This window comes from Cydia pomonella, chromosome 20 (assembly GCF_033807575.1).
Source record: "Cydia pomonella isolate Wapato2018A chromosome 20, ilCydPomo1, whole genome shotgun sequence".
Classification (NCBI taxonomy): domain Eukaryota; kingdom Metazoa; phylum Arthropoda; class Insecta; order Lepidoptera; family Tortricidae; genus Cydia; species Cydia pomonella.
In genome coordinates this window covers 8039062-8057105 of record NC_084722.1, presented here as the reverse complement: position 1 = coordinate 8057105, position 18044 = coordinate 8039062, and the positions used below count along the sequence as shown (strand labels likewise).

At 34.6% G+C, this 18044-nt stretch overlaps 1 protein-coding gene across 4 annotated transcripts in view; it reads left to right on the top strand.

Annotated features, from left to right (window-relative positions):
• LOC133528972 (TWiK family of potassium channels protein 9-like) overlaps window positions 1-18044 on the top strand; it is a 485578-nt gene that overhangs the window by 406358 nt on the left and 61176 nt on the right. For all 4 annotated transcript variants that reach the window (XM_061866512.1, XM_061866513.1, XM_061866514.1 and 1 more), the window contains one exon: window positions 217-270. The gene's annotated coding sequence lies outside the window, so the exon portion shown is untranslated. The remainder of the gene's footprint in view (window positions 1-216; window positions 271-18044) is intronic.

The window sequence follows — 18044 nt, the reverse complement described above, 5'->3', positions numbered from 1 at the left end:
GTGTGTTGATTTTTCAGTTTTCATATAATCTTGGTATTTAATAATTTAAAATTAATGTATTTTAGTATCTTACAACTTACCTAACTTTTTGCATTATAACGGTAGTAAAATTTTAAAATGAATTTCTTAAAAATGATAAGCCTATCTTATCATAAAATCTTATCTTAACTTCTTATCATAAAAATAATATTTTCACGATATTGTTATTTGTTACAGATATTATCCAGAACGAGGGAAAGAGTTTACTCTAAACAGGATTCATATTTAAAGGTAAGCCATTATAATTTAAACAATAAGTATAAAGGGTTAAATCAAATCCACAAAGGTCGTTCATTCAAACTTCGACGGAAATCGTTTTGTTTCAAATTAATGCTGCTTACACTATCTGCCAAACACAAGCTCAAAATTTACATATACATTAAAACACTCAATCCTTTCAGCAAAAAACAGTTAAAACCAGTTTCACCGCAAGGTCTGTGAAAATAAAGTTAAGGTTAAACAACCTGAGATCTCCATCAGCCTACAGTTCAACGGTAAACGACAGACGTTTTTATAAATTCGGAATACGCTTAGGTCATTTCACGGCTGAGGCATCCCTTTTCCGGGCTGTTATTCGAATTACCAAACAAGCCTTAGCGAGGTTTCGTCTGTCGCTAACCAGTACACAAGTTCTCAAGCGGGTGACTTCAGAAGGGCTAAGATGGCCAGTTTTTTATCATTTGTCACCATGCCTGTCATGTTCTAACAAGTTTGTAAGTGCGAAAGTGACGGGCATAGTAACAAGCGATAAAAATGGAACCATGCTGTCACTGCTGATTTTAAAATTTGATTAAAAAAACCTATAACATACATATAAACCAAAAATGTTTATTTTTATCAAAAGAAGATGGACGCGGATATAATTTTATGAATATAACTTTTTCTAAATGTCGTTCTTTGCTGTTTAAATCCTGATAATAATAAATAATAAATCTGCCTCTGACCATCCTGTATGTCTGAACTAAAAATCCGTAAATAGACTAAATAGAGAGCAGAGCTCAACGAGGGTGCGGAGTGTTAGAGTTGGCAACGCGCATGTAACTTCTCTGGAGTTGCAGGCGTACATTGGCTACGGAGACTGCATACCATCAGGCGGGCCGTATGCTTGTTTGCTACCGAAGTAGTATAAAAAAATGTCACAGCGATTCAATCCCGACTTGTCAGTGTCAAAAGTGACGTTTTTGGTTGAAGAAATGTCGGAAATCGGTATCATATCGCTGTGACATCTTATTAAGCATTGTTCGAATTGGTCTGTTAAGTAACATTCGGATAGCGACTGCAGCAGCGTTATTGGTGCAGTGGTGCAGTACTTTTGGCGGGGAAATAATCAACATTACTGTTAATGTCCTTGATAAATTGAGTGACGGATTAAAAATTCTAATCGTAGCAATCCGGTAACGAAAGCAACATAAACTGTCAAGGAAACTGTCAAAAAAATAAATATTGGACATTCTTACACAAATTGACTCAGCTCCACAGTAAGCTCAAGAAGGCCTGTGTTTTGGGTACTCAGACAAAGCTATATAAAATATATAAATACTTAAATACATAGAAAACATCCATGACTCAGGAACAAATATTACACAACTAAATGCCCTTACCGGGATTCGAGCCCAGGACCATCAGCTTCATAGGAAGGGTCACTACCTACTATGCCAGACCGGTCGTCATATCCTCTGTGACATCCAATTTCCCCGTTGCCATAACGCTGCTCCAACGCTACAGGACGTATAGTAGCGCTATATAAATGTCATTTTAAGACTCTTAAGAGCATACCAATGATAGCTTCTTTCTTTTTTTGAAGTCTAACAAAAGCGAAGGGAACTAACAGTTAGTGTACTTTTTCACAATCTGCAGGATAAGTAGTCTTTTCCTACTTCAGGAAAGATAAGTATACGTTACTAGACTTTTCCTAAAGTAGGAAGAGACTAGTAACGATAAGTTGTACTATGGTAATTTCGAAAGCGGAATAATTTTGAAAATGGCAAATACCTTTTAAACCAGAATGACTTCATACTTAAGTCACACTTACGCTATTGAAACGATTACGTTCTGTTGCTACAGTAGAGAGTGCTGCTAGTTTGGTTATCGTTTTCAAAATAACCCCGCTATCCCAATCACCACAATGCGTGAAAATTTGGCATAGGAATTCCAGTGAGATCACTGGTTTTCCTATGCCAAATTTTCACTCTCACTCGGTTGGCTGTACGAATACAGAAGAACGAGCACTCGGGTTACACGGAACTTCTCGCATAATTTTATTTTTCAACTCGTCACGCCGGGACCGCGGTCTGAACTTTTTGATTTCTTCCTCGCGTTTACTATTTTTTCCGAAAGTTTTTTCCACTTTCCTCGTCGGACCCGATAAATAAGAGGTTGTTTTGAATGTGCGGTGAAAGATGGATGGAGGAACGGTAGGTATTATTAACTTAGAATTGAGTTGTTAGCTCAGTTCAGATGGGAATTTTGTTCCTACTTGTTTACTATTAATCTTGTATTTCGATATTAGTTTTATGAAAAACGGAAAGTACTTTGCTACCACAATTTACGACGACCTGAATTTACTTTAAAATATATTGATTAATAAATAAAAACAACCATATAACCAAAAAAAGCCCACGCTAAAACCAACAAAAAAGTACCTTAATACAGTAATAAAACGCATTCAGATAAATAATCAGTTATTTACTGCAGCATTATTAATGGTAAATACAGAGATAGTTCAGAATGTAAGAACAGCAAAAATAAGTCTTCGAGAGAAAGATTGATGTCCCCGTCTAAAAGGATCATTATGATAGTGGATGGGTCCCGTGACCTAATCGTCTTTAAGTTTATTGCAGCTTAGAACAGCTTAATCCCTTTCGAGACAAAATGATAGCGATAGTTTGACGTGCTCGTTTACAAATTGGTCTACTTCATTACACGTTCAGATGTATCATAAATCGTTTACCAATAATCATAGGTTAATCGATTCATTCGTTTAATAGCTGCAAAATGCATCAGACAGACTCGCAGACAGTTAACAATTTTGATAGCATACGCAGTGCAAGTGTTATTTAATATTAAATATAAATAAATATTATAGGACATTATTACACAAATTGACTAAGTCCCACAGTAAGCTCAATAAGGCTTGTGTTGAGGGTACTTAGACAACGATATATATAATATATAAATATTTATAAATACTTAAATACAGAGAAAACACCCATGACTCAGGAACAAATATCCATGCTCATCACACGAATAAATGCCCTTACCAGGATTTGAACCCGGGACCATCGGCTTCATAGGCAGGGTCACTACCCACTAGGCCAGACCGGTCGTCAAACGAATAGTCTCAGATAATATAATATAATATAATAGAAGTTTAACGTTTAAAATAACACTTGCACTGCATGTGCTATCAAAATGGTTGCAGAGTTATCTTGGTCTAACTCTATAACGTAGGAATTACATGTTGAGCAAGTCTACTATGCTACTCGTAAACTTAATTTAAAACCTATTTCATGTTCAATAATAATACTACAAGTACTTACATTAACGTAAAAAATAGTATATACATATTTACACGTAAATTAAACCCTATTAAAATTTATTTTTGGTTATCACCTATTTACCCTAGCCTTGAAGAGACCCAGATTGTACTCATGCGGAAACACAGACTCGGGCAGGGCATTCCACTCCTTGGCAGTTCGCATAAGAAATGTTGGAGCAAAACGCTTCGTGCGTATTTGTGGAATACCTACCATGAAGCGATGCCGGAGTGCCGATTGTCTGGTAGTCCGATGGTGAAATGGGGATGGAGGAATAAGGTTGTGCAGTTCCTCGGCACACTCTCCGAAATGTATCCTGTAAAAGATCGTTAGGCTGTTATACGTTTTAATATTACGTTTTAATAGTACGTTTTAATATTAGAAGTTTTTGGTATTTGTAATTCATCAGGGAATTCTGAATGATATAAACCACTGGTTCTCGATGTCAGTAAAATTGAAAAGGTTAATTCAGCAGTGCCGAATGTGGGCCGAATTGATTGATTTATTTTTATTCACGTTCACGCGAGCCTATTTCCGCCATAATATCGCATAATATTAGGGCTGATACTGATTCAACAATTTTATATGGTTTTTTTTTATCTTATGATACGATATTGAGTCGTGTTATCAAGCATCTCGCAGGCGCGAATAAGGGCAAGCAAAATGCCTTATGAAACGACTTCTGATTGCATTTCGCCAGGGGGGTACTCCTGATACTGGGTTTCTTTTCTATAAAGAAAGAAAGAAAATACATTTATTCAACGCCACAACACATTACATTACAAAACAAATATACTCGCGGTTCTCGTCAGTACCGCAAACATTCATGGCGCTGATTGGTATTCACAGTCAAGGTCGTATTGTTAAAAGACGATCCTTCTTATTTTGCAATATATTTTTAACTGTTTTACCTAGTTATGAAATTACAAACAAGCGTTTTGGCCCGACGAGAGCAGAGAACCGTTCAGCCGAAAATGTAAGCTGAGACGCTTCATTAAATATTATTGACGACTTTTTAAGGGTCGAAGAAAAGCTCGCGGAATTGTAGGGCATGAATATAATCATCTTAGTATAATTTAGTAGTCCGTTTTTAAGATACCAAGTAAATGTTCTAGGTAATGATAAAATAAAATGAATAATTTGACAAATATTTATTTACCCAGTCTGTGTAGTTTTTACGAAATGCCAGGTACAAAACGAATTTTCATTACACCTTTTTATTAAATTTGAAGACATAATAAATTTCAAATCTTTTGTAGATACCCTAGCCCCGTCTCATCTCCACGGCACATCTGCTAGGGTCGGCGCGGCGGCAGAAGCGGCCGAAAATTTAAAAATGACCAAATATAGGGATCTCGGCGCCGAATACAATTTCATACCTTTTGGCGTCGAGACCCTTGGCCCGTGGGGTCCAAGTGCCCTTAAGCTCTTTAAGGACCTTTCAAAAAGGTTAGCAGAGATCACCGGCGACCGCAGAGCTGGCAGCTTCCTCGCTCAAAGAATTAGTCTTGCAATACAGCGAGGAAATGCTGCCAGTATCTACGCCACCATGCCGCAGGGGGATATTTTTTAGTATTTTATTTTAAGTTTAGTATTATTTATTTTTAGATTTAGTTTTTAAGTTTTATAGTGTATTAATTAATATTACTATTTGTAAGAACTGTTGTACGGTTTGTGTCCAAGTAAATAATAAATATGTATATAGCATTGTTGAAAAAAAAATTCAAAACTTAAAGTCTTACAGATTTACTATTATTAAACAAGCACGGGCAAAGCCAAAAGTAATGTAATACGATGATGCCACGTAACTAGACAATTATTACAGTCTAGTTACGTGGCATCATGGTATGGTATGTAGGGATGACTTGATTTTTTCTGTAAGGAAGGTATCTCCATTGGGTAAAATTGACTTTATACAAATTTAGTCCCAAACAACTACAAGCACACTTTATATTTTTTACACTAGAAAAAAAATTGTGACTGCGCTGAATATCTTAGTTGTACATTGTTCAGTTTGATCGTCTCTAGTCGCTTCATCTCATACCTAGTCCAGTCTACTGCAGCAGTATTGATAAGATATCAAAATGATGGATTGTTTTAGCAGAACACTTTTAGTGATGAATAAACGTCTTCGGTCGTAACATTTATCGTTGCATACAATTTTTTTATAATCGTTCAGAATATATATTTGTAGGAAAAAAAAAGGTAATCATTATTTGAATTTATACATAAAGATGATATGAGATCTTGTTCATATGAAAGTCAGCTCTACCGGCACAAACCGGCAACCGATTCCTTATTACCTAATACCAGATGAACAAGTTTATATTCTACAAAAGCTGTGGATGCAGGCAAACTAAATATTTGTTACTAGAATTAACAACAACTACGAGGATTGCACCTCAAGGAAACGTAGTCTATACCTATTTAATAGTTTGCCTGTACATATCAGATGTGAGAATAAAAAGTCCAAGTTCAAGGCATTGTTAAAAAACATTTCGATTGATTGTACTAATTAATTACTAGGTACTATAAAGATTATTCTTACTCTGTGTAGGTACACTCACGTCTAAAAAAATATCGATACCAACAAAGTACCAAAAATATGTATACACTACCATAATGTATGGGCTATCGTGTCCCTCGTGTCGTGTATACATATTTTTGGCACTTTGTCCGTATCCATATTTTTAGACATGGCTGTACAATTTTAGTTAAATATCAGAGACTGATGATCCCACAGATAAACCCATTTTTGAGTTTTCTGGGGCTATGCGTAGGTACATTATATGATTTTTGATGTACCGCATGTATTATTACATGAATAAATAAATATTACTACAAACAACAGAAAATACACCTCTTTCAAAGGAGTGTGTAATACAAATAACTTCCAACTGTTTATGGTTTAACGGTATATTTGATCCATTCAAATCAGAACATGAAAGAAGCATAATACTTTGCCAAGTCGAGGGTAACGAAAACAGCTAATAATATACACAAATTCATATGAAAAATTCTAAACAGATCAAGAAACCTTTTTTTATGTTTAAGTCATTGAACACCTCAATTACAAAGGAAATCTGGAAATTGTACCTAATAATAACAAAGGAAATTAGTTTTATTGGGTAGACGTTCGGCTTTTTATCACGTAGCCCAATATTTAGTCCATCACTTTCACCCAATAGCTTAGGTCAATAAGAACAATAGTGATACAGAAGTATTTACTTTTACTATGCTTAATAATACTTACCCATTGTACCATAAAAATAAAACCTCCCTAAAAGTAATTTATATAATGACATCTGTCATGTACTTAATGTTTTACAACACAGAACGTAGTAAAAGGGGAGTAACATTTTTTCCACGCAACAGCGCTTTTAATACAAATAAGCCGATAAAAAACGAGCCGAGTTGGTTGTTTCACACGAAAAATGTTTCTTTATTTCCCTCGCTGCTTGGATAAATCGTGTGCGGCCCCGTTTACATTATAAATAAAATCGGAATAAAAGAGTTTTGCGTAAGATTTAGCCAATGGATAGTTTTGCTGGATATGTCATTGACAGTGAATTTAGTTGGTCTAACCAAGTTTTGTAAAATATTTTTATTATATATTTTATTTTATTTGAAACATAATATACAGCATTACAGTTGAAGTTGAAACAATATGATAAGAAGATAAGATCTAATATTGCATATTTTTTAATTTACACACCTAAAAGTGACATTACATACCTACTTACACATTACGGAAAAATAAAGGAATATTTCTCAACACAGCAGAAAACCGTATGAAGAGGCCATCGTGTGACCGGATATTACAAGAATCCGTGTCAATCAGTGGCAGCCTTTTGGCGGATGTGATCAGCATGATAACGTTTGTGTCAAGCAAAATATTGATTTATCAAAAAGTCTTTTTTTTTTTTTTTCTTCTATATTAACTTACACTTATAATTTTACAATTCAAACATGTCAAACGTTAATGCTTGACAATGACATGAGGTATATCTAGGCCTGTAATTTTGTTAATTATAATACCCATATTTAAATTAACTTAAATATTAAATGACTTAAATAAGCTAAAACTACAAATAAACTAAAATTAACACTGTTAAACCTAATCTGTCTGTCTGTGGTGTTTTTGGCTATTGTACTTGCGTTTTGAGTTTCAATCTGTCGACAGCTTATTCTCGAGGAGGAAGGACCGCAGCCTTGATTTTAACATTGGCTTAGGAGTTTATTCTGTTTTAATGCTTTAATTTTATTAATATTTTCCCTCGGCTGTACTAATCTTTTCTCTCTTACGCTTTTTGTGTTTGAGATTTACCGGCATGTTGTTTTCGTCCCCTAAATAGGTACTAGCAATAATGAGTGCATTAGAGTAGGACAGACCTTTAATTAGAGCTTCGTTCCAACTAAATAAATATGTTGTTTATATATTATTATTGGCTACGCATCTCCCTCGCACCAATACCGTACTTGTGTATTACAAGGGCGGGTAATGTCAAAAGGGATATCAAATTGTTAATTATAATATTATCCCGTCTATTCCAGAAACTGTATAACCAACGCCGTAGTAAATTACACAAGTATAATGCCTTATCCACGAGTGTTCTGATAAGTACGCCCGAGAGTTCTACAGATATTAATCATGCCGCTCACACTGGATTTATTTCTAGGGCTTCTGGAAGAATATTGAATTTAATGGAATCAGACGAGATGAATCATCTGTTTTATATGAGTATGGGGGATTGATACAAAGCTGCAGGCTTTTTTAGTTTGTACGAAATTTAGGTTAAATTTACCAGGAATAAGAAATAACAGTATTTTTAAGCATAGGGAAAAATACAGGGAAAAACTAAACTATCACGTTTTGCCTATGCGCTAAATATTTTTAAAAGATACACAAGTTTTGAAACTGCTCTAACAGCATATTATGCATATGCGTATGCGCGGCTCCGCTATGGTGTGGTCTTGTGGTGCTCTAGTACTGATGCCAATGATTTTTTTTATAATGCAAAAGAAATACGTCCATATTCTGACAAACACACGAATACCAAACAGCTGTCGTCCGCATTTCGTAAAACAGGTTACTTACGTTACCGTATATATATATACAGGATGATTCAGGAGACGTGAGCGGGATCAAGCCTGCATATTCGGTATATAATTAGCAACTGTTTCGTACCAGTATTTGTGAGATTAACGTCAATTTAATTTTTACTGTTCAAAAAAAAGAGTTTTATTTTATTTACGATATTTATGGTCACCCTCTTTGTTTTATCCATAATAAGTGACAAATTGAATGTCATCGGAGTGTGGTTACTTTTATAAAATCGTATCTCACTCAAGTGTGACATTTTATTTTCTTCATAATCAAAGTGCTGTCATAACGGTTAAAGAGGTTTTATCTTTGTTAATTAATTGTTTTAGGATGTCCATGATTGTAGATAATCAAATTTGTCCTTAAGAAAAAGTTAAATAACAGATAAAAAGCGTGATTGTTTTACTTAAATATGATGGTCAACGATTCATTAACATTTACTGATTGTGTAGTCTTAGTCCAGCTCACGTCTCATGAATCACCCTGTATATATATATACTGGAATCTGCACTTTTTGTAAGAAACCATTCGGAATTGTTTAAAACCAAAGGAGAAGTATGAAAAACTAACAGTAGGTCTATAAATCAGCTAGCCGTACCAAATACCAAGTTGGCTATGTGCAGAAAAGGGCCCTATTACCAATGTATTCAAATTACAAATAAACTCCCCGACAGTAAAAAACGAGAACCGAATGACAAACAATTTAAAAATACTCTTAAAATGCTCCTTTTAGAGAAAGCATATTATACAATATACGAATTTCTAAATGACCAAACACTGGAATAATGCTATGTACTTGCCATTAATTTAATTTTATATTAATTTAATCTTTATATAATATTATTGTAAACATTCATCGACATTCATGCATTATCTAAAATCACGCTATAGTTAATTAATATTAACCATATTGCTTATTATTTTAATCTTAATAAAATAACCATGACATTTAATATTTACCATCATTATTTTATTAATTTCATAAACGAACTTGACATTTTATATCTTATATTGCATAAACGTTGATAAAATATAACATTATGAATATAGATTTCGTTGGCATAAGTATTAAATGCATGTACATTGTATCTACCTACCTAGACTTAAGAAATATTGAGTGCCCTTACAGGGTGTCATGTACCTACCCATCTTCAAATTGTAACACCTAATGTATAATGAGCATGACTGCAATACAATAAAAAATACATTACAATAAAATACAAGACGGAAGTAGTATGACAAAACATCGGTTAACTCACGCATTGGTGCAAGACCGAATTTTCATAATTAGTACCGAATGTACCGAATTTTTCTTCAAGAGTTCGCGTTTAAGGTCGAGCCGGGCACTAGCTGCCAGTGGGTGTTTGTGAATAATTATGGCTAATGGTAGTTTAAATTCAGTCTTTCCGTTTTTATTAACAACATTTTTATCTTTTGATTTAGATAAATATTTTTAGTATTTATAATCGTACAATATAGTTACCTACATAAACATATATCAACTATAAATCCACATGTATTCAGAGCTCCGAGCCAAGAAATTAAGATTTGTTACTACAAACCGAATTTATGTAAAGACGGACCGTGACAAAGAGTCCATTTTGCCACTTTTATGTGTATTTGCATCGGCAAGCTAAGATCCTAAAAATGGCGTTAATCATAAACGCTTGTCAAGGTCAGTCTGCCAAAGCCCGAGATAACCGTTTGGCCTTATCCGTCATTTTGACATTATGTGTTTTTTGGAAAGGGGCAATATTTCAAAAGGGTTTCCGTAGTGTTTTGAATAAGAAGGTTATATTTGACTCCTCGGGATGTCATGGTCTGATGTAGCTACCACATGTGTACTTACGACCCAGAGTGCGTTAGATGACCGTCAAGGTCATATCAAAACCATAACGAACTATTCAATTAGAATAGACCCAAGCCACATTATAGCAGCACAATAGGTACGGTCAAGGAATTTGATTTCCGTGCCACTTAGTACCTTGTCACATTGACAATAATATGAAAGTCCTAGCATATTTTATATTGATTGTTACTATGACAAGGTTTAGTTTCCATATTAATATCATTTCGTTACAATGACGAAGTACAGTGTAAAAAGTAATTTCTTCCTTATTAATATTTTTTGTCTGCATAAATGTAAAATTTTATTAAACCAAAATCTAATTACTGTTTCACACAGATGAATAATTTCGTTCAACATGAAATACGTACATCGTAAATAAAATTCAACTTTTCGCTTCGAAAAGTGCCCGCGTACAAATCAAAGCTTTTGCGCATTCATTACTATGTAATATGTAGGGAAAAAATACGAATAAAAAATCCACGAAACAATCGGGCGAGTGAAATCGAGCGAATTCATTTTGTTGTTAGAATAAACGGGTCATATGAAAAAGATTCAGTGAATTTTTTGATTACGGAAAATGGAGGAAGTAGGGCCGGAATCACATTAATGGAACGTTTGCTTCGATGACAATTGTTGACGGTTTGAAATGTGCAAAGCATTGCCTTTTATCGGTTTTTGATTAGGTGTGTATTCTTGAGGTGAAGCTTTTTAAGGTGCTGTAGGTTCAGAGAACATAGTTTTTGTTGAAAATATGTACCGCTTTTTTAGACCACAATACGGTTGCTAAAAATTGAATTAGCAGTCTTGAGAATTTTATCAGTAATTCAGGTCCTGCTTTTTTTACTTTCGCTCAATATAAAAAAAATCACAATAGGTCTAAAACGCTATTTAAAAGTTTGAGAAAGTGATGCTCAAGGAACTTGCTAGTTAATGGCTGGTTTGAGTATATGTTTGAAAGCAGCAAAAAATAATGAGCACGTGTTTTGTTATATCGGCTAAAACTCATTTTTTCCTAAAGAAATCGACATTCAAAGTTTTATAATATCTTATCGCTAAAGTGGGTGTTTTTTTTTAGGATAACTTGAGTTTAAGCAGATATAACAAAACACGTGTACATTATTTTTTCCTGTTCTCAAACATATACTCAAACAAGCCATTAACTAGCAAGTTGCTTGAGCATCACTTTTAGATTTAGTAACGTTTTAGTACTTTGGAGGACAATTTCTCCCAATAGGTTGAGTTTGGGCAGCCAAAAACAAATACGTGTCCGTTATTTTAGACTACTCTATAACATATATAAATATAAATCAAATCGGAACCGGAGAGCTGGGTACCTTTCCTTGTTAGTCAATTTGTGTAAAAATGTCCTATAATATTTATTTTTCATTTTCATTTTCATTTGCACCGGCAAACTAGGATCCTATAAGGCCTTCAAACTTTCGAGAAGAGCGTACTCCCATCTTGAAGGCTTTGCTCTTCTGGTGTTGCAGGTGACCATGGGCGACTTCAATTGCTGATCATCGGTTGATTTGTCTGCACGTTTGTATCATCAAAAAACCTACATTCGATGGTAGCAAGCAGATCGGTTCGTCTTGATCATACTTTAAATCTTCACCGACACATTAATTATATATAACCATTATCGACAGCCAAATCTAATGAAAAACAACTCTTAATAAAAGCATATCAGATTACTTGAAACATCAGATATTTTACGTCGATGCCAATATTTCAAAACTAGTACCTATATTTCCCAGTATCGCAATACTTCACAACTTTTTGCGTGGGTCGAATTAAACAGGGAGTTCGATTCTGGTTTGCTATATTTTTAATATCATTTTGATATGACCGTGAGACGTGTCATGAAGCATCTCAGGCGCACCAATAAGTGCAAGCGAAATGTCTTATGAGACCAATCGGCGCGAGCCGACTAACGCTTATTGTTGCTCGCGGTCATGGTCGCATACTATACTTGCCGCAAAATTAACTGGCGACTGAGGTCATAATGCTATCTCCTTTAGCCTTGTTAAGACCCACCAAGAGTGAAAAAGATGGTATTATGATTATGACCTGACTCACCACTTACTTTTGCAGCAAGTAATATTATAAATGGGGAAGTTTGTTTGTCTGACTTCACGCTTAAACCACTGATCCGGACAACATTTGGTATAAAGATAGTGTGGGCCCCGTAAAAGGACAAAGGGTAGTTTTCTTCAATCTTCATCATCATTCCACGCAGACAAAATCGCGGGCTAGTCATAATATAATAGCAAGATGAACACCATATCAAATTGACAAAGTACAATCGGCCTCTGGTAGAAATACGAGTAACTTTCAGGCTAGATGATCGCTCATTTAATTTATAAGAGAGTAATTGACGAATATTACACGATAACGAGTTCATATTTATAGCATTGACTATACGTTTACTCGTTTAATGGTTAAAAATGGCGAGTAAAGGATAACTCACGCTAGACCGGGCTGGAAAGCACCACGTGATAACCGATCAGCCGTCATAGAAAATGACGTGACGGATGTCTCTGGCCGGGGCCGGCCCGGTCTAGCGTATGTCATCCTTAACTGATTAGGGCAACTATTATTGTCCGTTTGATTCCAGATTAGAAATTTTATAACCTCAAAGTAATGGCTACTTTTTTCCTCCAAAACTAAATCTCAGTAACTATGCACGTAATTAGGGTCGTTTACATATTATTGTACCGTAATATTAGATATCATAGGAACCCTAGCATTTTGGAAGAAGCGCTACTTTTACGCTTTGAAAAATTCTACTCTTAAAAAAACGGGGTATAAATTGCAAAATAAAAATATAATAGTGAAATACAGGTTAAATGTGAGATTTTCACACGCTTTTTTCACTATTATTTTTGGTACAAGACCATTAATGTGTAAATATTTTATTCTCTTTTATAATTTTATCAATACAGAACAAAATTTGTTATCTTTTACCTACTTCAAGAGCTTTTCTGAGACCTACACCTACACCGAATGGTAGGAGAAAAATATGTTATTGTAAGTTACTAAGTATTAATAAAATATCAAATAGCATTTTTTATTATTAAATGCCGCATGAAAAACCTCGTAAAGATATTACAATACTAAAATTACAAAAAAATATAAACAACGTTAAGTCTAATGCCAACCCTTGCCATTAAACACGAGGGGCCCTATTCTCGTTGACTTATCAAAATTATATTGAAAACGTATTGGTTCATTATGTTTACACCTAAAGCACAGCTAGCGAATGCGAGCGAAAAAAACTAATACGAGTGAAATTTCGAATAGGATCAACAAGGGTTGGCTTTGTGGGAAAAATTGTCATTTATCGAGACCAAGTTATATGGTTTAAGATTGAGGAGAGAAATTTTGTGGGAATAATGCTTATAAGCAATATTGCCCTCTGGATAAAAGTTTCCTTTTAAAAAATGTAGCCGGATAAATCGTAAAGGTTAAAAAAAGTGATTACATTAATATTCATCGAATTTTCTTTTCGGAATAAGGCCTTAGAATAACAAACAACACTTCCAATCGATACCGGGCTTTACAAATAGGGCCATTAAAATGGGATTTTTCCCGAAATCGTTTGGAACCCGCTTAATGTTCGTATGGGCCTTAATTTGGGAAAAAGGGTTAAATTGTATTTAGTATTCGCCAATCCGCATTATACTAATTTTGTACCGATTGAAGAGCATTACTTCCAGGATCCGCAATGCCCGCACCGCTGCGCCCTTATACGCGGGGCTGAAGTATAAATTTGTACTGGTTTTCAGTTGCAAAGAAAGAAAAATAAAATCAAATCTCATAATTTGTGAAAGTGACAAGAATGTTAGATTTCAGCTTAAATACGCACTTTAATTTAATTTATAAACTCCCATCAGGCTCCATAATGTGTAAAGCGTTACCAGTAATATATTAGTCATATATGATCACGCGCCATATTGCGAAATTGACTCAACGACTTTGAACATTGTTTTATTTTCTAAGTGGCCAGTGTTTTCGGATAATGAAACACGTGTCAAAAAGACGTCCTTAAGTATTGAATTTTTCAGGGCAGCCTACGTAAAGCTTTATTTGACTTTAATCAACTTTTCATGAAATTCATAACAACACGTTTTACCTAAAGCTTCAAATTGTGCTTTGCATTTGAATGAAATAGCAAATGATTTAATTATACTCGGTACCTTACGCTTGTTGCATTGAGTGCTTGAGTGCGTTTTGGTGTAGTGGCTGTATTATACATGTGTGTACAAATGTTATATTACCGTGAAACCATTCAACTATGGTCCACAAATTCAATCCGTAATAAAAGCTTAGGAGCTCGTCCACAATCCTATTTCGTCACCTTCATAAATTGCCCACACTGCCATGTCGTCAGCATACAATTCCTAAATAGTCATCGGCCTAACCCGTCCACATTACCATTTTAACCACAGTCCCAGATCGTCCAAATGTCCAATTTGACTTTCTATAAATCTAACATATGCACTTTTATTTTTTTATTTTGTACTGCTTTTTGTAACGGAAAAAGCCTGTGAATTTTACCTCCACCAATGCCAACACTGGGGACCATATAAGAATGTGGATAAGTTAGCACTGTGGAGCACATAGGAATGTAGACAAGATAGGACAGGGCCAATGTAGGAATGTTAACGAATCAGAACTGTGGACCATTTGGAAATAATGACAAGTTATGAAAGTAACGAAATAGGGTTGTGAAGGAATCGATTCTGAGCAATAATAAAATATCAATACCAATTTTCTTTCGTCTAAGTTTTTCCGTCCATTCATGAAAATGTTTTTCCTCAAAACTACGACATAGAATTATAGTCACGCCTGAACGAATATAATTCTAGTAAATTTTTACCTGAGTTTGGAGCTTTCGGATATTAGTTGAGTGGTTTTACGGTACTGTAAAGGTTTGAAACCTTCACAGTCTTTTGGTATGTAACTGGCAACGATTATGTATTTGAATTTAGAACTATCGTCCTGCTAGATGAACAAGTATCTGCAGGCGGGCATTCCGTTGGTGGCAGTCATTAACAGTAGTCGATATTTGTAGCCTAGTTGAATGATAAAAACATAAATATAAATCCAGAAAACTACGACGAGTGTTTATCTTCCACCACAATTAGGTCACCCTTTACATGGTGGAAGCGCGGGGTATTGATCCCCGTACCTCTGAAACCTAGATAGATACCCCACCGAAATATACCGAAACCTATAATTTGATTGATTTAGACGCACACCTATCCAGCTTGTACACCTCAAGCCAAAAGTATATAAACAAAATTGTTTACTTTAATATCTTGTTTCTATTTATTATCATTGTATATTGGTAACCAAATACTTACATTAAGCAACCCCAAAACATTAAACAAAACCTCGTAAATATTAAAACGTTGTAATCTACCCATTTCAAAAAATAATTACAAAAAGTAACATGCCGCTTTTTTAATTGCCGTACAAAATGATAAACTGGCAATTAAATATTATATTGTTTAATACACTAGCAGCTGAAAGCTGATGCATGTATATCACTGCACTTGTTTTTTTTGTACGATTAATGTTCATTTTGGTAATTTTAAATGTTTGTCAAGTCTGTTTTTAAAACTATTCACTGAAGGAGCATTTATTACTGCTTGTGGTAGTTTATTCCACTCGCGCACGACGCGGTTCGATAGAAAATGCTTTCAAGGATTGCTTGTACTGGGAACGCGAGTAATCTTTAATCTGTGGCCTCTTAGACGATGATTCTGGCTCATAACAAACAGGCCCTTTAGTTCAGGTAAATCGTAATAATCATGTATGATCTTGAAAGTTTCAATGAGGTCACCACGCTGTCTTCTTCGCTGCAGGGTTGTCAAACCAAGACTGGCAAGCCTTTGGTCGTATGGTTTGTTACGTAGTCCATATACCATCTTGGTTGCCCTGCGTTGCACCTTTTCAAGTAAAGTGATATCCTTCTGAAAGTATGCACTCCAAATTTGGTAAGCATATTCAAGAATAGGCCTTATGTACGTCTTATATAGTTTTAGGTGTACGTCTTACATAGTTTTGGTTTGCTTTAAAAAAATCCTTAAGTGAGCACTTTGCTGGCAGTACTGGAAAATCTTTAGTGTTTCTGCTTTGTATAAGTTCATCTGATTTCATATGTAAGTATATGTATTTGTATCAATATTAATTTTATAATATATATGTGTGTTTATGTTTGTGTATTTCTTATGATTGGATTGTGTGCGTACCAGTACCTAATTGTATCATCTATACCACATGTTTTTTCATCGCTTACAACTTATCTGCTTTGCCTAAAAGTTTACGGGTAGAGAATGCCTTATGGCATTAAGTTCGCATTCTGTACAGTAGTTTTCTTATTTTCAGTACAGAAAATAAATAAAATGTATGTTTGATTTAAAATTAACTTTTCCGAAATCTTATTAATAAGTCTGATTTACCTACCTTAATTTAAAAGGGTCTTACCCTGTCCTCTTAGACCGTTTCTTTCTTTGTTCACGCTTGAGCGCTAATATCTACAATTTAAGCTAGTCCTTTTCACTTTTCCAGACATCTTAAACATAATCCATCATACAAACAACCTGGCGGGCTACCTGACCTTTGAGCAAAGGTCAAACGAAAAGCATTGTATTTCTGGAATCACTCTTTAATGAGCGCCAGCGTTTTGAGGGGAGACTAGGGAAAACAGAGTACGCTCCGCTTGACACTGAAACGTTTGTAGCTTTTGCCTGTACCGAAAATTTGTAATTTAAATTAAAAAAAGGTTTTTATTTTGTTAACTTATTTCATTAAAGTCGCACTTAATTAAGGTCAATGGTTTGGTAATTGCATAATTTTTCTGTAGGTTTGCCAAATCAATTTCTTTGAAATGCTAAAACAAATACACACCATTGTCTCTACTTTGAGATGAATTGATTTCTAAACTCAATATAGTCTCATAATAAAAAGCTTAAGCAAGGGGTTTAAAATTAATATGTAGGTAGTTAATTTGTTTCAAGGTAGACACAATCAGTACCAAACTAGGATTGAAAATAAATCGTTATTAACTGTTTTTGTTGAACGTGGAATAAGTTGCCTCCTGAGGTATTTATTTTGTGTTACAACGTGAGATTCTTCGAGAAGCGGGTATTTAGGGTTCTCAAGGGTTGACAACGTTTAAGTGGCTCCTGTGATGTTGCGTATGTCCGGATATTAAAGTTTAAAGCTTAAAACTATTTAGTTTTAATATTAAATAAAGCTCTGAATATTTTACTGCACGTTGTAATGGTTAACTCTTTACGACACGTTTATTTACGTGTAACATATGTACGATAACCGTACTACGGGAACCACAGGAATCGTAAATAATCACCACACTTTATATTTAAAGTACTTGATAATTTATTCAGCAACACTTAGAAGCTATTTTTATCAGCGACCAGTAAGTAATCAATTCATTTCAATTGAACAAAGACAACCAATGTTGCCAACAAGATAAAACATTTCT